Source organism: Pseudophryne corroboree, chromosome 11 (genome assembly GCF_028390025.1).
Source record: "Pseudophryne corroboree isolate aPseCor3 chromosome 11, aPseCor3.hap2, whole genome shotgun sequence".
In the NCBI taxonomy this organism is placed as follows: Eukaryota; Metazoa; Chordata; class Amphibia; order Anura; family Myobatrachidae; genus Pseudophryne; species Pseudophryne corroboree.
Genome location: NC_086454.1, coordinates 315,861,879 through 315,887,139, shown reverse-complemented (window position 1 = coordinate 315,887,139; position 25,261 = coordinate 315,861,879). Strand labels below are relative to the sequence as shown.

At 44.6% G+C, this 25,261-nt stretch overlaps 1 protein-coding gene and 1 long non-coding RNA gene across 6 annotated transcripts in view; one reads left to right on the top strand and one right to left on the bottom strand.

Annotated features, from left to right (window-relative positions):
• Positions 1–25,261, bottom strand: part of LOC134969593 (uncharacterized) — a 640,552-nt gene that overhangs the window by 468,549 nt on the left and 146,742 nt on the right. For all 4 annotated transcript variants that reach the window (XR_010189504.1, XR_010189505.1, XR_010189503.1 and 1 more), the window contains exon 2: positions 8,802–8,892. This is a non-coding gene — a long non-coding RNA (uncharacterized LOC134969593). The remainder of the gene's footprint in view (positions 1–8,801; positions 8,893–25,261) is intronic.
• The window catches only part of ZNF469 (zinc finger protein 469), a 304,203-nt gene that overhangs the window by 263,713 nt on the left and 15,229 nt on the right, over positions 1–25,261 (top strand). The window lies entirely within an intron of this gene.

Sequence of the window (25,261 nt, the reverse complement as noted above, 5' to 3'; positions counted from 1 at the left end):
GCCGGTCAGAGGTCAAATGCCTGTCCAATCTTTCTTTTACTGATGTGTGCGTTATTGCATGGTAACATTGAATTTGACAGTTAAGTACAGTTCTCAACTATATTGTCCCATCTATTTTCAGGCATCGCTTTAGTCTTTGGCTTTTCCCCCATGGCACAGTAGTTTGCATTGTTCACTTGCATAAACAGAAGCTACAGCAAATAACCCGTGTTCATGTGCGGTCTGATAGGTGCCAGGGTTGAAATACCTTATTCCAACACGTGTTCAACCCGGCTTGCTGCGCGGTGTGAACGGGAGCCGAGTCGCTGCAGCCTGTTTCCCGTTCACTGTGTGTGGACGGGCCGGCGCTTGGAGATCATGTGATCTCCAAGCGCCGTCACCGCTGACGTTACCAACCCGCTTACAGCAGCAGCAGTGCGCCTAGGCGGGTCGCACCCTGGGAGCTCCCTGGCAGGCTTCCGGGTGCCACCCGCCTCAGGCGGTCTGAAAGGGGTATTAATATGTGCAGGATTCCTAGGTGTAGCCCAGTCGAGTGATTCGAGAGTGTGGTCGCAGCACGATTTTAGTTGCAAAATGAGTGACAGGAAGTCAGCGTTTAGGGGTGGTAATGGGGAGTGGTCATGCGAATGCAGGTGAGTCATGGCCGTTCGGACGGCGTTTTCTGGCCATGCATATACTAGCAACTGTGATAACATTTGCTACTGGAGAGGTCTGTGCGTCCCGGGAGAGCAGCTCAGACTGCGTATCTTCAGAGATACTCAGGCCCTGCGTGGGGACCCGAAGTACGACGATGTTAGCGATGTTTCTGTAATCATGCGGCACCGTGTGCAAATAATGTTATTGCAGTGGGCATCCCTTTGCGCAGGTTAGCTTCTGCTCATATTACCATATAATTGCAATTGCATATGGCAAATCATTGCAACCGCACCTGAATGACCTCCAAGAAGCATCCATCCTGCAGATACTAAAAGCCATTTACATCCTGGTTACTAATGCTGCTTTCAGATCGCAAATGCCGGATCCCACCCGGTAAGAGAAGCGTGTCCTTACCGGGTGGGATCCGGCATTTGCGCTCCTTTGCTGGCTTTCCGACCCGGCAATATACCGGGTCGGTTGCCATAGCAGCGGGGGGCGCAGCAGCAGCAGGGGCGGGGGTGGAGGCGGCTCTGGGAGATGAGCTCATCTCCTGCGCCGCCTCTCCCTATGCTGTGAATGGGAGCCGTGTCGCATCGGAACGGCTCCCATTCACACTGCACCTGACCCGGTATTCAACGCGGTAATAATAACCCTTCTTTTTTTACCGGGTTAAATTACCGGGTCAGGCGACCCGCTAATTCAGCAAAGGAGCTTTCACATCGCACACTGACCCGTTTCGACACGGCAATATGCCGTGTCGATACCGGGTTATTTGTGCGATGTGAAAGGGGTATGACAGTCTCCGTTACAATGGTGACAATCTCAGTAACTCAGCTTTATACAGAAGAACTCACATGTTCCTTAAGTCCCTCTCTGCTGTGACTGCCAATCTGACTGCTCCCCCCACCTGGTGCCCGGGACATGTCAATGTTTCTTCCCAGCCACATGCCCAGAACAAGGTGTGTGTGTTTTTCTTTAAGGGAGGGACGTTTTCCAATTAACAGAGGCTGTCTTTTAAAGAAGAACTTGGAGGATAAATAGACACTAAATGGAAAGGCCAGACAGGAGCCGGCTTCAAATCTCTCGCTGCAAGCTGTGAAAATTGGCAACTGGGGCCATTTTCCAGAGCTTGCCTGGAGTGTCTGTCTGACATCTGCAGGATTCTTAACTCCTGTATAACTGTACATCAGCATCAACAGCTGAAGGGTTAATCAGACATGTGTCCAGGGACCTGTCAGAGCCTTCTCATACTGTATTTACATCACCAGAGGTTCCACTATCAAGCACTGCTTAGACAGTGTGGCTCATAAACCAGCCAATCTGAGGTGGAATCAACCGGGTGGTATTCAGTGTACCGGTTGTTGGGATCCCGGCGCACAATATACTGGCGCCGGAATCCCGACAACCGGCATACCGACACCTTTTCTCCGTCTTGGGGTCCAAGATCCCCCTGGAGGGAGAATAAATAGTGTAGCACGCCACCGTGCCCGCAGCAAGCCCACAAGGGGCTCATTTGCGCTCGCCCCGCTGTTGGCAAGCCTGCGGTCGGGATCCCAGCACTGGTATGCTGGCCGCCGGGGACCCGGCCGCCGGCAACTCATACCACACCCAGATCAACCAAGCGACTGGACAGAAACATACAGAGCTGAACTACAATGACCTTTAATAAATACACAGGACAGTTTTTTCCTACAAGTATATAAAACGTGTTGCAAGCACCAGCGGTGTATGATAGAAGCAGCATAACCACTGTATATATGAAATAAAACAGCCATAAACATAAATTATAGACCCCCCCTGCTATGACACCCTGGTACCACTGAGGTAATCTGGAGTCACTCCGGAGGAGCTGCGCGTACCTGTCAGTCAGCGTCTGTGTCCACTGCAGAGGGAAAATGGCGCTGGTGAGCTGCTGGATCCGCTCATAGGGGGTCATTCCGAGTTGTTCGCTCGCAAGCTGCTTTTAGCAGCTTTGCACACGCTAAGCCGCCGCCTACTGGGAGTGAATCTTAGCTTATCAAAATTGCGAATGAAAGATTAGCAGAATTGCGAATAGACACTTCTTAGCAGTTTCTGAGTAGCTCCACACTTACTCGGCAACTGCGATCAGTTCAGTCAGTTTCCTTCCTGGTTTGACGTCACAAACACACCCAGCGTTCGCCCAGACACTCCTCCGTTTCGCCAGCCACTCCCGCGTTTTTCCCAGAAACGGTAGCGTTTTTTCGCACACACCCATAAAACGGCCAGTTTCCGCCCAGAAACACCCACTTCCTGTCAATCACATTACGATCACCAGAACGAAGAAAAAACCTCGTAATGCCGTGAGTAAAATACCTAACTGCATAGCAAATTTACTTGGCGCAGTCGCACTGCGGGCATTGCGCATGCGCATTAGCGACTAATCGCTCCGTTGCGAGAAAAAAATAACGAGCGAACAACTCGGAATGACCCCCATAGTGAAGCCCCACCCTTTCAATGGCGCGCGGTCTTCCCGCTTTTTTTATACTGGCTGAGGTCATTTAGTGCTTAAAATGGAGTCCTAACTGTTTTGAGTCTGTGTTTGCTAGTGTGGGTACTGTGTACAGTGTACTGCGACTCAGTTCGCCTCCTCAGAAGCAGTGCGTCTGCACTGTGTACTGAGTCTGGAGACGCAGTCCGCCTCGGTGAGAAGCCATGTGTCTCCGTACCCTCATACCGCCATAATGGCCAGCGACCCACTAACCTGGACGCCGGCTTAGTACTCACCACTCTTCATTCTTCTCGCTCTGTTAGGGGTGGTGGCGTGCTGCGGGAATGTACGCTCGCTGTGGTGGGGCTTGTGAATAGTTCCCTCAGGAGCTAGTGTCCTGTCAGCGGGGAACGGTCTCATTAACCCGTCAAGTGGTTGGGCCGGTCCCCCCCCCTTCCCCCACAAGTCCCACGAAGCAGGCAGGCTGGTGCCGTCACTGCTCCGCCCCCCTCCCCCCACCGCCGGGTCGCCTGACGGCCGTCTCCGCCGTTGGGCAGCTCGGCGGCGGTTCGACAAATGTGTAGGGCCCATTAGTCTTGTGGACAGACAGCAATGTTGACTTGTCTTAATGGGTTTTTTCTAATATTCTGCTACTTTTTGATCAATTTAGCAATTTTATTTGAATATTTGCAACTTTTTGCTTTAATATAGATGAACGGGAGGAATCTCTTGAGAAAACTTGCACATGATGAATGGCTGATAAAGTTTTCATCATTGTGATGCAATACATTGGTCTTCGGCGAGTTTTTAGCAAAGCTTACGTAGTAAGGACACATCTGCATGAGCAGAGAATACAGAATGATACAAAATATTACATTTCTGGATGCAGGACATAAAAATTATTATCTATCAGAGTTGGGAAGGTTCATTTGTGGTGACAGGAGTGTTTAAGGTCACTGAAATTGTATATGTGCACTTACTATCAAACTGTAATTCATTAGATTAGTCATTTAGAAAGGTTATGGACTGCGCTTTACAACAGACTTCCACACAAGATGATTGGTGTATGAAGAAAAGAAAATGTTTCTTGAGTTCTGGTAAATCTATAACAACTTTGCTCATATACGTATGTGGCTGTCACTAGGAACTTAGGAAGCCATACAAAATGCAACTTGACTTCAGTTTAGTACGTTACAGAGGATGTATTGTTATTGCACTGCAAGATACTTCATAGATTACCTTAAGTCACGGGTGTCAGTTCTTCACATTTGGACTGCATAGACCAGGCATGTCCAAACTGCAGCACCCCAGCTGTTGAGAAACTACACATCCCAGCATGCCCTGACACAGCTTTAGCATTCTCTGACTGCAAAACTGTGTAATGGCATGCTGGGATATGTAGTTTCACAACAGCTGGAGGGCCGCAGTTTGGACATGCCTGGCATAGACTGTCAGGGAAACCTAAAAATGAAAGACATTCTTTCAGTCCAGATTTACAAGACATTTTATCTTGGTCGGTAGATCTTCTGTCACGTCCACCAAACTTGTTATATTTTGGCGATATCCCAATAAAATTGGTCCGATATTGCAAAATGTGGCCCAACCACAATGCCCAAAAAACAACTTATTGATGTCGGTGATACCATAATTGGGCATGCCGGTAAATTAGGTCATAGTAGACCCCTACCTGCACATGTGTGCGACAGACAAGACCAGATATCATCCATGTTTTTCACTGTTTCATGAAACAGTGAAAAGTGTGGAGAAGTGAGCTAGTGAAGAAGTTGTCTGTGGCAACCAATCAGCTGCTAAGTATAATTTTATAGAATGCACTTTATAAATGTTACCTCAACACGGATTGGTTGCCATGGGCAACTTCTCCACTGGCTCACTTCTCCACTATTTTCACTGCTTCATGAATAGACCCCTATGTGTGGCCAAACTGGAAATTTGCCCTGTCACCTAGGGCTCGTGCAGAACAGCCAGTGTGTGTCTCCCGTTCCAGAGCGTCCTAGTACTTCTCCTAGTGTTTCTGATAGTGTGAGATCATGACACCAGTGTAAACCACACACTCGATGTTGTACATTGCCCAGCTGCTCAGTGCTACAATGCATTACTGTATACTTTAAGGACGAGTGCGAGTGTAAAGGGAGATAAGGTCAGAGATGTAGATGGGAGAGGAGTGGGTGAGTGCTTTGTAAGTGAGTGTAAGAAGCTTGAAATGGATTCTGAAAGGGAAGGCGAGGTCTTTTAGAAGAGAGCAGGTGGACGTAGCGCGTTTGGTGAGGAAGATGAGCCGGGCAGCAGCATTGAGGATAGATTGGAGTGGAGAGAGTTATTTGTCAGGGATGTCAGTCAGGAGGAGATTACAGTAGTCCAGTCTTTTATATTTATTATCATTGCCTGCGTTAAAAGGGAGGACTGGTCATATATAATAACACCAATACAAGGGCTGCACAAATTCCAGGGACAAGTAGACAAAGGCTCCTATAAAATGAATGCTTAAAGTACTCTACGCTACTGATGTCAACGAAAGCACATCTTCCCCGACTTACTTCTGAATTCTCTATTATTCTCTCCACATCAGAAAGAGAACAGTGGTCTAATTCTGTGTTTGTAGTACAGTTTTAACCCTAGCTGATGTGACTGCAAAACCAATATAAAGTGTGGAATGATGTACACCTATAATATCAAGCGACGTCCAGTCCTTGGAGGACCACATTTAAAATTAAACTGATTTAAGCTATTCTGGCGCCCTCTGCAGGATACCATATAAGCTGCAAAGCATGACATAGATTGCATGCCTAAAGACAAGTTTATATTAGGTTTTGGGAAAGGAGGGGGGTCGCTTAATCCATTAAATTATCCTTATGTCAAAATATGTCACCATCTGAGTAAATACTGGTCTTGGGACAAATACGCTTAAGTAAACTAAACGCCAAAAGTAAGTAAGCACCCCAACGTCACACCCATATGTGTTTGTTCTACAACTCCATGGGCATTAATAGGCAGCTAATCACTCCTTTACTGCTACAACAGACCTTAGACTCCTGGGAAGGATTTCCACTAGATACTGTCACTCAGCTGAGGGGATACGCATCCATTCAGCCACAAAAGCATGCGTTAAGTCGGGTTTTGCTGATGACCAATAAGACCTGACGCACAGTCGACACTGAAAAGATGGAATGCATGCGAGATCCGAGATTTGTGCAGGGCTGCCAAAATATTCCAAGCCAAGCTTGGTAAAACCATGTATGTATTGACCTCACTGAGTCATGATGATACAGGAAAGGGCCTTCCCCAAACTGTTGCCACAAAGTTGTGAGCACACAATTCTCTAGAACAGTCATTGTATGTTGCAGCAATAGGGTTTTCTGTCACCAGAACAAAGTTGTCCAGGTCAAACCATGAAAAATAGTCCAAGGCCATTATTCCTCCTCCACCAAACTACACAGTTGGCAGGATGCATTCAGGCAGCAGCGTTCTCCTGGCACCACAAAAACCCAGAATAATTTGCCAGACCGGCAAATGGTGAAGTGCAATTTGTCACTCCATGGATAAATTTACTAAAGTGCGGGTTTATAAAAGTGGAGAAGTTGCCCATTATCAACCAAGCAGATTCCACTTAGCATTTATCTAGTAACTTCTAGAAGATAATTGCGATAATCCAATTGGTTGCTATAGGCTACATCTCCACATCTATATACTCATAGTTAAGTAAATATTCCGCCCATGTTTTTCACTGAGTCCAAGGGCAGTGTGCTTCACAAAGCTTCAGCCAACATTTGCCATTGCACATGGTGATCTGAGGCTTATGTAGCTCATCCAAGGAAGCACCTGACGAAACGTTCTCTTGCCGTCAGCCTTCCAAAGGCGATAGGTATTGCAGTAGGGACACATTTTAAGCATTGCTCATCACTTCAAAACTCGGCTGCCACGTCCAGTGAGCTTGTGGGACCTATTCACTTGGTGCAGGCGCGGTTGTTCCTAGATGTTTCCACTTCATAAAAGCTCTTAGAGGAGACCAAGGAAGTTTTAGCAGGGTAGAAATAGGATGAACTGATGTGGTGAAAGCGTGGCAACCAATGACAGTGACGCATTAAGTCTATATGCTCTTCCCATTCCACAGCTAATGTGTGACTATGGAGACTGCATGGCTGTTTGCAGCTTTTTATGTACATGTCAGCAATGAGTGTGACTGAAATGGGCAAACCCATAAATTAGAGGGGTTTCATCATACTTTTTGCCACGTAGGGTATTATCCCTCCCACGCACAATAAGACTCTCCTCTAGTCTCCAAACCTTCAAGCGCTGCCTGAAAACTCACCTCATCAGGCAAGCTTGTCAAATTCTAGAACTGCCCACATAACATTCATAATGTTTCCTATCCAATTACTTCCCCATTGTAGTCCACTCATATCCTCACATATTTTCTCATTCCTCACTTTCACATCCTCCTGACCCCAGGCCAACAATGCTGTGTGACCATATCATACAGCCCACCAAGAATCTTTGAAATCTGGTGAACCTTTATGCAATAGATAACACCTATCCTTGTACATCAATGCCTATTTCCCTATAGATTGTAAGCGAGCAGGGCCTTCCGACCTCTATGACTGTGAATCTTGTTTTTTTCAATCTTGGTTTTTCACTGTTGTTTCCAATTGTTTTGTTTTATGTTATCACTGTTTCCTACTGTAAAGGTGCATATACACGGTGCGATTTTGACTATCTCTGATTTTGACTATGCGATTTCTCTTGAACTCCCCCAGCGCCCAGAAGCACCGGTTTTGACTATGGCGCTCATTCCGAGTTGTTCGCTCGCTAGCAGTTTTTAGCAGCCATGCAAATGCTATGCCGCCTCCCACTGGGAGTGTATTTTAGCTTAGCAGAAGTGCGATCGCAGAGCGGCTCCAAAAATTTTGTGCAGTGTCAGAGTAGCTTCAGACCTACTCAGCGCTTGCGATCATTTCAGACTTTTGACGTCACGAACACGCCCTACGTTCGGCCAGCCACGCCTGCGTTTTTCCTGGCAAGTCTGCGTTTTTTCGAACACTCCCTGAAAACGGTCAGTTTACACCCAGAAACACCCTTTTCCTGTCAATCACTCTGCGGCCAGCAGTGCGACTGAAAAACTTCGCTAGACCTTGTGTGAAACTACATCGTTTGTTGTAATAGTACGACGCGCGTGTGCATTGTGCCGCATAAGCATGTGCAGAAGTGATGTTTTTTTTCCTGATCGCAGCGCAGCGAACAAAATCTGCTAGCGAACAACTCGGAATGACCCCCTATGTGCGATTTTGACTAAGTGCCAATTTTGACTATACTTTGTACTAGATAGTACACTACACAGTCAAGACTGACTTGCCTGCACAGTCTATCTTTCCTTGCGATACCAACCAAGTGGCACCGCGCATCGGGATCGAATCGTTATCATAAGCTGCCTAAAACAGTGTAATTTGCACTAATGCAAGGATAAATCTCACCGTGTGTACACACTTTAAGGCGCAACGGAATTTGCTGCACTATATGAGAAACTTTTAATAAATAAATAATGATAAATCACTGGGAAGTGCAGAAAACACTGAACTAAGTATTAAAAGTAAGCATGTTGCTTTGTGTATAACATAATGAGACAGGACATTACATGCATGCAAGTATTTATCTTCAGTCCATTCATGGTTTAGTTGGCTTGGCAATGGATGATGTGACTAACCTGATCATTCAAGCCTCAGGGTGTCTGTATATTCCATCAGGAACCCTTTCTGTGGCAAGACTATCCATCTATATGGTGTTGTCCGTGAACCCTGAAATACACAAGAGGAGGATTTCCAGGTGTCACAATATGTGGGATAATTAGATGAACTCACATCTGCACGCTTCAGAAAATGTTAACAAAACAAATGATGTTGGGGTTACTTCAAATACTTCAGAAAACAGGTTCTAGACCACTAGATGGTGGAGATAGAAAATTCCAAATGTCTTCATGCTAATGGCTTAATCACATTACTCCCCATATGTATTTCCAGCTGTGGTCAACCATATATCTGATTAACATATACACACACATACAAACACACAGGTTGTAGAATTAAATACTTTGTACACATTTTACAGGCCATAGAATGCCTATGAAGGCGACGGTTACAATTTAGCAGAAATTAAGCAATACACATATGCGCCTGGATTATAAACTACAGGTTCACCCGTCTAGACATCTGACAAAAATAAACTGGAGGACATTCATATTGGTGGTTAGAACTGTATTTATTCACAAGATTGAAATATAACTGCACATTGCAGCCTGACCGAGGCTTCACCTGCCGTCTTTCAGTGTGAATTTTAAAGTGTCATCGGCGCTGAATTCACGAATTTCGGTTCTTTACGCATAGCTCCTCTGATGCTCAAGTTAATTTGTGATTTATTATGAATTAATTTGTAGCCTCCTACAATTGTCTCTAACCCGTCCTCCTGTCAGTCCACATACAATATAAAGTTCCATGTGGCTTTTCAATCAATATGGATCTTAATGTTCTGTTTGACTACCCTTTAAGGGCCCCATACACTAGAACAATAATGCCCGATTTCATCCAATTTCGGGCATTCGGGCCGATATATCGAGTGAAATCGGGCATTTTGGAGGTGTTTCCGATCTGATCTGATCCAATGCGCGTTCCCGTGAGGGTCGGATCGGCTCCCCTAGATCGTTAGCGCTGCACTCGTGATATGTCGGTTCCCGCAGGCATGGCTGGGATCGCATACGATATATTGCATGCAAAAGTACCAAATCGTATGGAACCATTCATGGGAAGCTCCCGGGAGAGTTCAAGGGAAATCACCTCCGACTTCAGCCTCAGGACATATCATTGTAGTGCATGGGGGCCTGTACAGTCTGAACTTACACAGAGAGATCATTTTTGTACTGTAATGAATATTGGGGGTAATTCCAAGTTGATCGCAACAGGAAATTTTTTAGCAGTTGGGCAAAACCATGTGCACTGCAGGGGAGGCAGATATAACATGTGCAGAGAGAGTTAGATTTGGGTGTGGTGTGTTCAATCTGCAATCTAAATTGCAGTGTAAAAATAAAGCAGCCAGTATTTACCCTGCACAGAAACAAAATGACCCACCCAAATCTAACTCTCCTGCAGTGCACATGGTTTTGCCCAACTGCTAAAAAATTTCCTGCTGCGATCAACTTGGAATTACCCCCATTGACTTTACTGTTATTGTAGTACTACCTATGGCACTATACCGTCTTAAATAAGAAAATAGTTTTAACATCATGGGCCGGATGTAATGACTTGCGAGACGGCCGGAGCTCCGAGAGTTTTTTTTAAAGCAGAAAACGTTTACAAGGCAAAAGCAACCAGGCAAGCCATTACATCCGGCCCCATAGCTGATAATATATCTAAAACGTGTAATGACCATTATTGGGCAATAAGCTAGAGCTTCAAATACCTTGGATTAATTTTTACTATTTAAAGCGTAAAAAACAATGCAGTTATGGAAGGACGAGTGAATACTGTATGATCTCTCTTTGGCAATGTCCCCTCACACTAGTCCCTGGTGCAACACTATCTAGGCAGGGCATAAATATAGCGTGGAACAGGAAAAAACAGTTTTGACTCCTGTCATCTATTTACGATAAAGAGGTCTTTTCAATGACTGTTTTGCCTACTCTATGGGCCAGATAAGCTATGTGAAAAGTTATAGTAACATTGGGGGTCATTCCGAGTTGATCGCTCGCTAGCTGCTTTTAGCAGCCGTGCAAACGCATAGTCACCGCCTACGGGGGAGTGTATTTTCACTTTGCAAGTGTGCGGGACGAAAAAGTTTTTTGCAGTTCCTGAGTAGCTCTGGATTTACTCAGCCCTTGCGATCACTTCAGTCTTTTTGGTCCCGGAATTAATGTCAGCAAACGCTTGGACACGCCTGCGTTTATCCAAACACTCCCTGAAAACGGTCCGTTGCCACCAACAAACGCCTTCTTCCTGTCAATCTCCTTGCGATCGGCTGTGCAAATGGATATCTTCGTTAAATCCACCGCCCAGCAACGATCCGCTTTCCGCAGTAGTAACCTGTTCGCTGCGAAAAACGTCAGCGAGCGATTAACTCGTAATGACCCCCATTGTCAGTCCTATGACTAGTCAGGCTGAGAAAGGCTCGGAAAATCAGGATTTCCTGTAGCCACAGGAGATTGTGTGCGATGACGAGGGAAAGCCCAAAAAGAGCAGCTCTGGTCGGGAACGAAGCATGGCTGGACTATTTTTACAGTAAATCTAATTTCTCTGAGTCTGCGGCACTGAACAATGGAGTGATTTATCAGGGGGCTATTTACATAGAGAGGGCATGCCACCATAATAAGCTCCACTTGTGTAAACACCTTTAAAGGGAGCATTCTTATTAGCCCAAACCCTTCCAAAGGAAGTCATGATCAGGGGAATGATCCATACGCTAGTCAAGGAAACCGCTTTCATGAACTATACCTTTGCTCTAATAATATTTAAACCCTGTGGTCTTAATAGGACATATATCAGATTTAAACCTTATTGCGCACAGTCAAAAATCATATCATAAAACTAAACATGTGAACATCATATACAGCCTGCAGATATGTAGGTGTTGTGGGACTACAAGTCTAAGCATTCCCTACCTGCGTATTGAAGGCTATGTCAGCCTAATGTCCTTATGTAACTTCACAACAGCTCATCTGAGACGTTTGCCAATATCATCAATCATCATCACTAGAATATGCAGAATTGTATACTGCTACAGCATATATACATGTATATATTCACACAGTGTGTATATATATATATATATATATATATATATATATATTATTATTACTACCAGTTATTTATATAGCGCACACATTCTGCAGCGCTCTAGAGAATATTTGCCCATTCACATCAGTCCCTGCCCCAGTGGAGCTTACAATCTATGTTCCCTACCACATGTACACGAGCACACATTCATACTAGGGTTAATTTGTGTTGGGATCCAGTTGACCCACCAGTATATTTTTGGATTGTGGGAGGAAACCAGAGTACCCGGAGGAAACCCACGCAAGTACAGGGAGAATATACAAACTCCACACAGGTAGAGCTTTGGTGGGAGTCGAACCGTGAGGCAGTAATGCTAACCATTACACCATCTGTACTGTATATGTGTGTATTTAATATATATATATATTTATTTATTATATTTCTCGAATATGCATGCAAATTTAGTCAGTATTTACACTGCATACAAAACAAATGACACAACATCTGAACTCCTTTTTCAGCATGGTTTGCCCTGGTGCATGGGTACTTGCCCTCCCATCTCAAAATCAGGACCAGTAGCCCCAGAGGCAGAGTTGTTCTGATGGGTGGTCTTCAGTATGCCGACTGACGGGATCCCGGTGTACAGTATACCGGCGCCGGAATCCCGACAGCCGGCATACCGACACTTATTCTCCCTCGTGGGGGTCTACGACCTCCCTGGAGGGAGAATAAAATAGCGTGGCGCACCACCGTGCACCGTAGCAAGGGGCTCATTTGCGCTCGCCACACTGTCGGTAAGCCGGCGGGCTCCCGGCGCCGGTATGCTGGTCGCCGGGAGCCCGGCCGCCGGCATACCATACTGAACCCGTTCTGATGATATTTGAACCATGCATCTAAGATAGGATGGAAGCACATTTGTTTCAGAAATCAGATCTTTTGTAAAAAATATTTTTTCCAGAAAAATTCCCATTCCCACACATCTGGTACCATTAAGATTACACTGTATGTGTTTTTGGATTCAAGGATTTAATGACCAAGGGAGGCAGTAAATTATTATTTTCGAAAAAACAAGTCTCAAGGCTCAATGTTCTCCAGCCAATAGAGCAAGTACTGTTGGGATAAATTCTTACCCAATTAAGATTAATGCAATAGATAATTTAGGAAGTACGTTTAAATGTAGTTCGACTGCACAGTATAGCCAGAGCTATCACTTTACCCAGAGATTTATCAGAGGCTGCTGCAAAGAGAAGATATGTAACTGTTCCAGCACCACGGGGCAGTGTGTTCAACTGTACCTGAGTGTATACTGGGGGTAATTCCAAGTTGATCGCAGCAGGTAATTTTTTTGCAGTTGGGCAAAACCATGTGCACTGCAGGGGGGGGCAGATTTAACATGTGCAGAGAGAGTTAGATTTGGGTGTGGTGAGTTTAATCTGCAATCTAATTTGCAGTGTAACAATAAAGCAGCCAGTATTTACCCTGCACAGAAACAAAATAACCCACCCAAATCTAACTCTCTCTGCACATGTTATATCTGCCTCCCCTGCAGTGCACATGGTTTTGCCCAACTGCTAAAACATTTCCTGCTGCGATCAACTTGGAATTACCCCCATTGTTTGTAATACCCCTTTCACATCGCACAAATAACCCAGTATCGACACGGCATATTGCCGTGTCGAAACGGGTCAGTGTGCGATGTGAAAGCTCCTTTGCTGAATTAGCGGGTCGCCTGGTAATTCAACCTGGTAAAAAAGAAGGGTTATTACCGGGTTGAATACCGGGTCAGGTGCAGTGTGAATGGGAGCCGTTCCGATGCGACACGGCTACCATTCACAGCATAGGGAGAGGCGGCGCAGGAGATGAGCTCATCTCTCAGCGCCGCCTCCACCCCCGCCCCTGCTGCTGCTGCGCCCCCCGCTGCTATGGCAACCGACCCGGTATATTGCCGGGTCGGAAAGCCAGCAAAGGAGCGCAAATGCCGGATCCCACCCGGTAAGGAAACGTTTCTCTTACCGGGTGGGATCCGGCATTTGCGATCTGAAAGCAGCATTACAGTGTTAAAGTTGCCATTTCTTTTATCAGACACATATTGAATAATAAGAGAATTGCTCATATGTATGATCTGGGAAAATGGGTAACATACTGTATATGATGACAAAGGTGCCATTAGATAAGTTTTAGTGATGCACCTAAATGCTTATCCACTTGTCCAATATAAACTATCATCCATGTTGTGAAAAATAGGTTGTTGCGCTTGGTGCGGAAGGGCCGTAAGTCACTGAATAAGGATAAAACTGGTAAAGTGATCCAAGATATTCTCATTACATGTTATCAGGCTTGGACTGGCACACAGGGGTACAGGGGAAACCACCGGTGGGCCCTACTGCCTGGGGGCCCCACCTCCTGCTCTAAGGATCAGGTTCCAGACTGTGCAATTGAATTATACATTATACATATGTTACCTTATACTGGACTATGGTGTATTTTCTACAGTGCATTGCTGTTATTTATCTGCTACATTATCATGCATGCAGCAGCCGAATTTGCTGTATATATTTATGAAGGGGCCCAGACGTTGCACTCTCTAATGGCTAGTCAAACCAATGAGGTGCAGACTGGTCACACCCCTAACATTGGCCCCTACCACTGCAATCCCCCGGTGGGCCCTACATGCCCCAGCCCGACGCTGCATGTTATATAGTCAGTCATACCGATCTAGAACCAAACTCTCAAAGCTCTGCTTTACCATCCGATAAAGACACCAATAGCTACTGTAAGTCCTGGACAGATTTGCAGCCTCCATTTCCTGGTCCTGTATATAGGGGGTGATTCAGATCTGAGCGCGGCATCAACAGGCATTCGCACGGGCGTTCGCAAGGTGATTGACAGGAAGAGGTTGTTTCTTGGTGGTAGCTAACCGTTTACTTGGAGTGTCAGGGAAAACGCAGGAGTGCCCAAGCGTTTTCAGGGAGGGTGCCTGACGTCAGCTCCGGACCCCATCAGCCTGATTCTATCACACTGTAGGAGTAAGTCCTAGGCTGCGTGCACACTGCACACACTGGAACAATCATTCGATGGTGAGTGAGCTGCAAACGGATTTGCAGCTGTCTGCTGACTGAGGTTTTTTTTTGCAGCTCGGCGTACACATGCGAACGCACACTTGCACGGCGACTATACACTTCCCTTGGGCGGCGACTATCTGATCGCAGGACAACAATTTTAGCAGCCCAGCGATCAGATCTGCATTAGGACCATAGGCCCTCATTCCGAGTTGTTCGCTCGTTAGCTGCTTTTAGCAGCTTTGCACACGCTAAGCCGCCGCCTACTGGGACTGAATCTTAGCTTATCAAAATTGCGAACGAAAGATTAGCAGAATTGCGAATAGACACTTCTTAGCAGTTTCTGAGTAGCTCCAGACTTACTCGGCATCTGCGATCAGTTCAGTCAGTTTCGTTCCTGGTTTGACGTCACAAACACACCCAGCGTTCGCCCAGACACTCCTCCGTTTCTCCAGCCACTCCCGCATTTTTCCCAGAAACGGTAGCGTTTTTTCGCACACACCCATAAAACGGCCAGTTTCCACCCAGAAACACCCACTTCCTGTCAATCACATTACGATCACCAAAACGAAGAAAAAACCTCGTAATGCCGTGAGTAAAATACCTAACTGCATAGCAAATTTACTTGGCGCAGTCGCACTGCGGACATTGCGCCAGCGCATTAGTGACTAATCGCTCCGTTGCGACAAAAAAATAACGAGCGAACAACTCGGAATGACCCCCATAGTTCATACACAGAGACACTCAGCCGCAATACGACCTGCATCAGTAGATTAGCAATGGCTTTGTCGTGTTACACCTTACGTGTTCAATATGAGAGCAAAGGTTTTCCTTTCTTAATAAAAGTAGCCATTCAAAAATACGCATAAATAAGAATAATCTAATTCCCACAAATACAACTTCTAAATTACAATACATCACAGTTCATTAAAAATCAGACTGCAAAATTCCCCTATTAAGGACAGATCAAAGTGACAACATTTATACTGCATCAGTTTTCTTTTAATCAATGTTAAAGTAAGTTAAGTAAGGATAGTTCTGCACTTTACAACAGCAGAGAATTGTACTGTATGTGACCAATCTGAAACCACAGTAAAAAGTCAATATTCTTGCATACCGGTATGCAGTTACTGCTATGTCTTCCTTGGCAAACCAAAAAGTGCTCATCCACACATCTTCTTTGTGCATTGTATAATAGATGCATCTGAGGGAACAAAGATGTTCCAGTTGACTTCTTTATGGGTATCTGCCGGGGATCCGGTCTGAAGATCGACAGTGTCTAGGTCGACAATGTTTAGGTCGACCACTATTGGACGACAGTCACTAGGTCAACATGTTTTCAAGGTCGACATGGTTTCTAAGTTGACATGTTCTAGGTCAACAGGTGAAAAGGTCGACATGAGTTTTTCAATTTTTTTTCTATTTTTGAACTTTTACATACTTATTGATCCATGTGGACTAGGACTGGGAATAGTAACCTGTGCCGAGCGCAGCGAGGCACCTTGCCCGAAGCATGGTGAGCGAAGTGAGTCATGCGAGGGGACACGGTGCACTAATTGGGCTTCCCGGTCACTGTACGGAGAAAACGACACCAAAAAAACCCTGAAAAACTTGCGTTGACCTTTTGACCTAGAACGTCGACCTAGAACCCGTCGACCTTCAAATCCTGTCGACCTAATGACTGTCGACCTATAGTGGTCGATCCAACCATTGTCGACCTAGAAACTGTCGATGCAATGATCCACACCCATCTGCAGTCTGAATTTGCAATATCTCTGTATTGTTGGTTGTTGCTGTTATACATTCAGAGGTCAGGTGACAAGTTCATTCTGCCAAATAAATGTCTTCTTCAGGTTATGTGGTGCTATGAGGCCCTCAGTACTTTCTGATAGGATGTCTTTGTATGGCGAAGCAGTGATCACCATTTTCTGGCATAAACAGTGGCAGCCTTCAATGCTTGTCCTCAAAGTGCAACTCAAGATGCACATCCACTATTAAACCCTTGGAATATCCCCCAGAAAATCAATCTGCAGATAAACTGTGACGGTGCTCAAGGACCACTGATAGTTTGTGACTGTGGATCTTTTAAAATGTGACAGCAATGTATACACCTGTGCACCAGCTAGGAGATCTGAAAAATATGGTCCTTGAGTAATACGTTGGTTTGACCAGTCCTGGTTTACTGCACATTGAGGGAGATGTATGAAAAAATGAAAAGAGTGGAGAAGTTTGTCAGTGGAGAAGTTACTCATGGCAACCAATCAGCTTTGAAGTAATATTTATCAAATGCATTTTATAAAATGATATGTAGCGGCTGATTGGTTGCCATGGGCAACTTCTCTACTGGCTCACTTCACCACTCTTATCACTGCTTCATACATCTAACCCATTATTTTTTATTACCCATACAACAGTTTTCATCAAAGTTAATTTCTGCCAGCAGATGAAATAAAATTCATGCAACCAACTACTTTTACAGATGACTTTACCAAGACTCGAAAGACCTGTGGAACGTACCCTAAGAAATAGATAACACTGTATCCTGCATAGTGCCACACTTACCGGACATTTGTAGTTCTCATGTGAAAACCTTATAGCTCTTCATCCCTGCCGGTTCATTTTTATTTTAAACTATCCATAAACACACTCCCGTAGGCCAAAAACAATGGAAACGACCATTTGTTTTACATAGTCTAGTAAGATTTACTAAGAGACCGGAGGCTACAATAACGTCACAGTGTAACACATTCTAAACATGGTCTGTCAACTGAACAGCTTTGATTTACACAGAGGCTGCTATTGAAGGGTTATCCTGTGGCATAGGCAGTCAATAATTTACAGAATACATTTTAGTTATTTCCATCTTTATAAAAGATTTATTGTGCACCAAAAAAATCATATTAAATCAAACATAAAGATTTTATCCACCATCCTACCGGAGGTCCAAGGAGGGTCTGATCAAAGCAGGAGGAGCAGTACCTTGCCGCTACAAATCGAGTAATGCAATACCACAAATCACGCCATTGCATTGCGGGAAGGGGGAGAGTCCCCTGTCTGCCCACTTCACTGGAGAAGGGGGTAAAATGTGTGAGACCTGCCTTCATTCCCGGGAGCACATCCCCCACACTGGGGAGAATAGGCAACCTAGTTATGAAGTCATATTAGCATTTTTATGCAGCAAAAATAACTGGCTTATGCTGGGTATACGTGATACAATTATCTGATCGATCCGCCTGATATCAGCGGATCGAGCAGATAATTGCAGCGTCTATGTGGGCGTCTGACCTGAAAATATTGATCGGCCGGGCATTCTGGATTGTCCAGCATACAATATTTTCAAAGTGTTTGGTTGGCCGCATCGGGCAGTGTGTGCCCTACCACGGCCGAACAACATTCCTCCACATAGGAAGGGGGAAATGTCTCCTCCCCGGGGGTGGAGCACCAATATCATGTGACCTACACTCTGAGAGATCTCACGGTGTATGTCCCGGATATCGGCAGGGTCAGTTAAAATGCCTGTCGGTCCGTGTCCTATTGCCACGCAGTCTGTAATAAACTGTATTCTCATTGAGGCTTCTTGAAAATATTTATACAGCTCAGGTGATCACATCACTTCAAAGACCTGCAGTTAATATAGCCTTGAATATTACCATTTATCTAGATTACGCTCCACGGGCATTTCGATGAGCCCCATGCACTCTCCCCATCCTGTAGCCAGCAGGCAGACACTTGCAGATTCCTCAAATAGCTAAACTTTGACATCAGCTAAAGGAATTTCTACTCCATGAAGGGGTCAATCTGCTGCAAAAGTAGGTGCTGAGCTGTGAGACTTGGTAGAAAGAAGGGGAGGGGGACAGTCACTCATAGGAACCAGTCAACAGTCTTTAAAATATCATCAGAGTCACGTATTCAGCAGTAATCCTTTAGCTACTGTACATGGGAGAAATGGCCACTAACGTAGGTGTAAATAGGGAGCCGACATATATAGGCTATATATAGTGTAGTCCATGTCCATTTTACCTGTTTATGATCTCGGAATAGTCCAAAAATATTTTAAATGAGCTACAAATGAGAGTCTGAGAACACAAAGATAAAGTACACACATAGCACAAAAATTCATATTATTGGCAATGCTACATAAGCACCGTCATGACAAAAATTTCAAGTTAAAGGCATCATTAGTCTTAAATAGCATACATTAAATTCAAAGGTTCTGACCAATTCTTAGATATTGACAAATTCTTTTAGAAGAAAAAAAAAAATCCAACCCTGAACATTTTTCACGCGTCATTTAAGCAGTGATGGACACAGTTCATAGAAGTAACCAAGTGATTTAAGTGTTCTCCGTAACCAAAATGTAATGAAAATCACTAATTGCACAGATAAGTGACAGAACTGCGCAGAACAATACTAAAGGTTCTGTCTGCACAGGTGATCATCACCATCAGTGAATGTAGGACCTATATTCCAGCCCTGAAGGGGATAAGATGTAGTTGATAATTCTGTCTGCTGGTTCAATCATCACTATGTTAAAAACACAAGAGCCAACGTTGAGCCACAATCGGCTCCTGAGAGGGGTCAATTCACAGAAGGAAGTCATTTTTTGCAGGCAAACCATAGACTTGGCAAATTCCCCAAACTAAACCTGCTTCTGCACATAACTCATGGGTCTATGAGACTGCACATTAATACAGATAACGAGGAGTGTGTCAGCCAGACCATAGAATCCAATAAATCTTGGAAATGCTATGTTCGTTTTCAAAGTGCTCAATAAAATGACTAAATTAAGAGTATGGAGATTTAATTAAAAACTATCATTAACTTGGAAGTATACTGACACAGAAGGTCACTTAGAGGTCTCTCTTAAAGCTATAAAAGTGCAGGAGCATTATTGAATTCTGTCATCATCTGAGGACAATGGACCATCCATCCGTTAATAATTACTGGTTATGTAGACTCAAACTTGTGGTGTGAAAGTAAGGAGACACAGTAAAACTTTTCAATGTTTTCACACGTATAAAGTTAGTTTAAACTTTTGTTTATTTTCTTACGAATACTCTTCTGAATTTATAAGCTGCCTCTCAGTACTGTGGTCTTCGGTTTGAACACTACCAGGGTCTTATCTGTGTGGAGTTTGCATGTTCACACCATGTTTTTGTCTGGGTTTTGTCAATGTACTCAAGTTTCCTTCCATAATCCAAAAACATATTGGTGGGTTTACTGATAGGTCAAGTGTCTTCTAACAAAAGAAAAAATACTATAGTGTGTGTGTGTGTGTGTGTGTGTGTGTGTGTGTGTGTGAGACACTGTGTGTGTTAGCTCCCCTGGGACAGGGACTGAAGTGAGTTACTGATGGTTAGATATTCTTTTTAAAGCGCTGCGGATAGGTAGGCACTACATATGTAACTGTTCATAAATAATAAGCCAGAAACATTCTGATTCAGAGATGCATTCTGGAATAGGCATTGCTATTCACTATGGTAATTCTTAAATTTCAGATATTGTGCTATCTGTCATTTTGCACACATCCTCCAAACCATTTCGGTAATAAACGTTTGGTATGTGACATTTCACATAAAAATAAACCAAAAAAAGAAAAGAATTCATTATTACTTATGCTAAATAAACTGAGCATTTACATGAACAGTGGAGAATTTTGGAAGCATAAGTTGCCACCTAGTGGCCGATATACATTTTATTTCACATTATAAAAAGCACAGGGAGCTGGTACAGGAATAAGCCAGCAACGCACCTGTTTATGTTTACTGCAAGGTACTGTAGCTACATCCCAGACAGCCTGGATTACCCTAGCTGCTGCACTGCTTGTATTATGTAAATTCATAGTTAGAGAATAAAAAGAAATTAGGGTTGCAGACCACATAGGAAGTTAAATCCAATTCAATAGCCGTTCATTCATTCTTAAGTAACGGGAATACTATTGGGCTGATGAACAATATATGGCCTGTTTTCACATTACACATGCCCAAGAGCCGAGCATAAGCAATTGTGGGTGACAGAGCCGGCCCTAACCAATATGATGCCCTAGGCAAGATTTTGGCTGGTGCCCCCTAGCACCGCCACTGGTTCTGCAGGAGATGCCTGGCATGAGTCAGCTGGCAGCTCTGCTAACGTCGGGCGCCTTTTGTTTATGAAAATGCATCATATTATTTGCATTACTATGTGGCTAGGACGCACAAGCAGCTTCTGCTGATTAAAATGATATGCAGCATGCCTATATTCTGTGTGCAACTGCGGCTGTATCTGCATATGAAATGCTATAGTACAGTGATTTTCAGGAATACACTGTAACATAGCATTTCGTATGCAGATACAGCCGCAGTCACACACAGAATATAGGCATGCCGCATATCATTTTAATCAGCAGAAGCTGCTGGTGCCCCTAAGCATACCAAATGCCCTAGGCAATTGCCTAGTTTGCCTATGCCTAAGGCCGGCTCTGGTGGGTGATGCAACTCAGTAGAATCTCCACTTGCAGCTGAAGAGGCGTAATTAGGATGTATTATTATTATTTATTACCAGTTATTTATATAGCGCACGCATATTCCGCAGTGCTTTACAGAGACTATTTTCCCATTCACATCGGTCCCTGCCCCAGTGGAGCTTGCAATCTATATTCCCTACCACATGTACACACAGACACATTCACACTAGGGTTAATTTTGTTGGGAGCCAATTAACCTACCAAGTTTTTGGATTGTGGGAGGAAATCGGAGTACCCGGAGGAAACCCACGCAAGTACGGGGAGAATATACAAACTCCACACAGTTAGAGCCATGGTGGGAATCGAACCCATGACCTCAGTGCTCAGGCCATTATACCATCCGCACTGCCCCAAATGGGGAAATCACACGCACTGCCCCAATGGGGAAATCACATGTAGGCACAGTCTATGGAGATATAGGTGATGGAACTGCAGCCTGTACAGAATTGTGAGTGTGCGTCATTACACCGAGCTCTAATACACCACGATATTGACAGTGAATCCAAGAGTATGGCTAGGCATGCATAATCTCCGCGGTATACGGTCTTTAGGTCAACAATGTCTAGGTCGACCACTATAGGTCGACAGTGACTCTAGGTTGACATGATAAATGGGCGACATGAGTTTTTCACTTTTTTCCTTCATTTTTTTAACTTTTTCATACTTTACGATCCACGCGGACTACAATTGGGAACGGTAACCTGTGCCGAGCGCAGCGAAGCGAGCCATGCGAGGGGACACGGTGCAGTGATTGGGGTTCCCGGTCACTGTCCGGAGAAAACAACACCAAAAAAAAAGTTAAAAAAACTTCTGTTATGTCGACCTAGTACATGTTGACCTAGAATCCCTGTCGACCTAGAAACTATGTCGGCCTACTTACTGTCGACCAATAGTGGTCTACCTAGACACTGTTGACCTAAGTGTGGTCGACCTTGCATACCACACCCAATCTCCGCATACAGGTGAAAATCCACGGTTAGTTCCGTGCATGCAATGCAGAGTAATTACTGCCGACTTGTCAGTCAACTTAGAATCGGCTCCATGGTGTAGTATATTGCACAGGACAGAATTACAGGCAAAGTTTGTGCAGCCGCCAATAACATCTCTCACTGTATTCTGTATTATGGGGGTCATTCCGAGATGATCATAGCTGTGCTAAATTTAGCACAGCTACGATCATTCACCGACATGCGGGGGGACGCCCAGCACAGGGCTATCCCGCCCCGCATGTCAGTGCCGCCCCCCCCCCCCCCCACAGAAGTGCAAAGGCATCGCACAGCGGCGATGCCTTTGTGCTTCCAGATTAGCTCCCGACCAGCGCAGCTTTAGCGTGCTGGCTGGGAGCTACTCATCGCTCCCCGGCCCGCAGCGGCTGCGTGTGACGTCACGCAGCTGCTGTGGCCTGCCCCCCATTCGGTCCAAAATGGCGGACCAATGAAACGGCGGGCAAACGCCACCATTCTGCCCCCCCCCCCTGCCCGCCCAGTGACCGCCTCTTCCTGTCAATCAGGCAGAGGCGATCGTAGCGGCCTGATGGCCTTTGGACATCTGGCATGCGCCGGCGTACTGCGGCGCGTGCGCAGTTCTGACCCGATCACACCGCTGCGATAAACTGCAGCGTGTGGTCGGGTCAGAATGACCCCCTATATCCTACAGTTGAATAAATGATCAAGAATTTATGATGCCCAATACCTACATTCCGGTCAGGCACGTTGCCTTGGGAAAACGCAGTGACCATAACTGTCAGATGAGGAAACTGTCTTTTACACCGTACAACCCTACCGCTGTTTCTTTTGGCAATATACAATTTAATAAACTTTAAATCAGGATTCCCCGTAATGTACAGACTGGATCTTTTATTCTAGCATAAGATACAGCCTCAAGTCTCAAAATACCTTCTTTATATGGCTGAAAGGCAACAACTGTGATAATGTGGCATGGATCGGCTGTCTATTTTGTCTTGGCAGGACGCCCTTGTAGATTTGAACAGACGTTATAGTTACAGCAGTATTTGGTATAAGTGGTGGATTGTTGTCAAGCTAATATCATGCGCGAGGATTGCCTGTGGATTCAGCTATGTAAACTCAGCAGGGACTGAATGAGGGCCTACAGCTGTGTGGATAGCATCGCGCTCAGGAGCGAGAAAGCCACAGGAAGGCTGTACTATCAGTGGTGCTAAAGCTAATGAAAAATACTATACAGAGAAAGCACGAGCCCCTAAGCCATTCCCAGAACACACACTTGAGTGTCATGGTAAATGCAATATTATTTTAAATAGTAGAAATAGAGAAATAGTAGGTGGATCTCAAACAATATCCTACCCAACACATTTCACACTTATTTTGCTGTATCAGCTGACTAAGCCATACTAGGTGCACCAGAGCTTGCTGGACTCACATGTAGCAGGCTAGCCATCTGATATAATGAATTGAAGATTTAACAATCATCAAGTATGGTAGTGTCAGACAGTTCGTGAGTATTAAGTTGCACACAAAGAAGCAAAGGGGGAATTCAATTGTTTGAAAAGTCGGTTGGGTGTCTATTTTTTCCTGTCTATTAGATAGGAAAAAACAGACACCCAACTGACTTTTTAAACAATTGAATACCCCCAAAGTGTGAATATTGGTTTTAATAAAGTGAAGATAAAGGGGAAGATTCAAATGTTTGAAAAATCAGTTGGGAGTCTGTTTTTTTCTTATCTAATAGACAGGAAAAATCAGACTCCCAACCGACTTTTCAAACATTTGAATCTCCCCCAAAGAATGTGCATCTATTTTCAGAACTCTGATAGGACAGACGCTGGTATCAGCTATATGTCTGTAATATCGAGGTAAGTAACCTAACACAGCAACCACTGTACCTCCTCAGCACGCTAAGGGATGATTCAGACCTATGTGATATGGGAGCGATGCACTTGATGTGGAGTTGGAACCACATGTGAACGCTATTTACAGCATCACAACATTTTGCCACGTACGCTGTGTGACATCACATCACATAGACTCACCCTCTAAAAGAAACTTATGGCACTGCAAGAATTTTTTTCCTGAGGTTTAAACGGATTTTACACTCCAGGATAGTATTGTATAGTAAGGTATCCGGACAGTCATTAGATCGACCACTAATGGTCAACATGCGTTAGGTTGACATGGTCAAAAGGTCAACATGGTCAATACAGCAACAGGTCTTATGGTCGACAGGTTCAAATGGTCGACATCTTTTTTTAAAGCATATTAATCAACGTTTTCATACCATTCACGTGAACTACGATTGGGAATAGTAACCTTGCCCAAAACATGGCGAGCGAAGTGAAAACACCAAAAAAACATAAAAATGTTGTGTTGACCTTTTTTGTCTGCTTTTTCATGTTTCAACCTTTTGACCCTATCGACCTTTACTACTGTCTACCTTTTTTATGTCAACCTTTTGAACCTGTCGACCTAATGCATATCAACCATTAGTGGTCGACCTAAAGACTATAGACCTTTTGCTTATAGATCTAATGATTGACACCCAAGACAGATGACAAACCATAAACTAATACCCCTTTTACACTCAGCCTCAGACCTGGGATATTTCCAGGGCAACCCAGGTCCAAGCGTGGTGTGAAGGGGTCAACCTGGTGAATTCAACCCTGGTCAAGACCAGGGTTATTTCCCGGACCGACCGGTAAAGTTGATTGTGAAAGGCTCAACCTGGGTTATTTGACTTGGGTTATGTTTAAAAGCTGCTGAATGGCTGTATATGCAGAGGTCCGCCTCAAGGGAGTTGTGACAGCTTGAAATAGTGTTCACTTTACCTTGCTGAGAACCAAGATTTTGGTGTTTAGGGATATAATAAAATG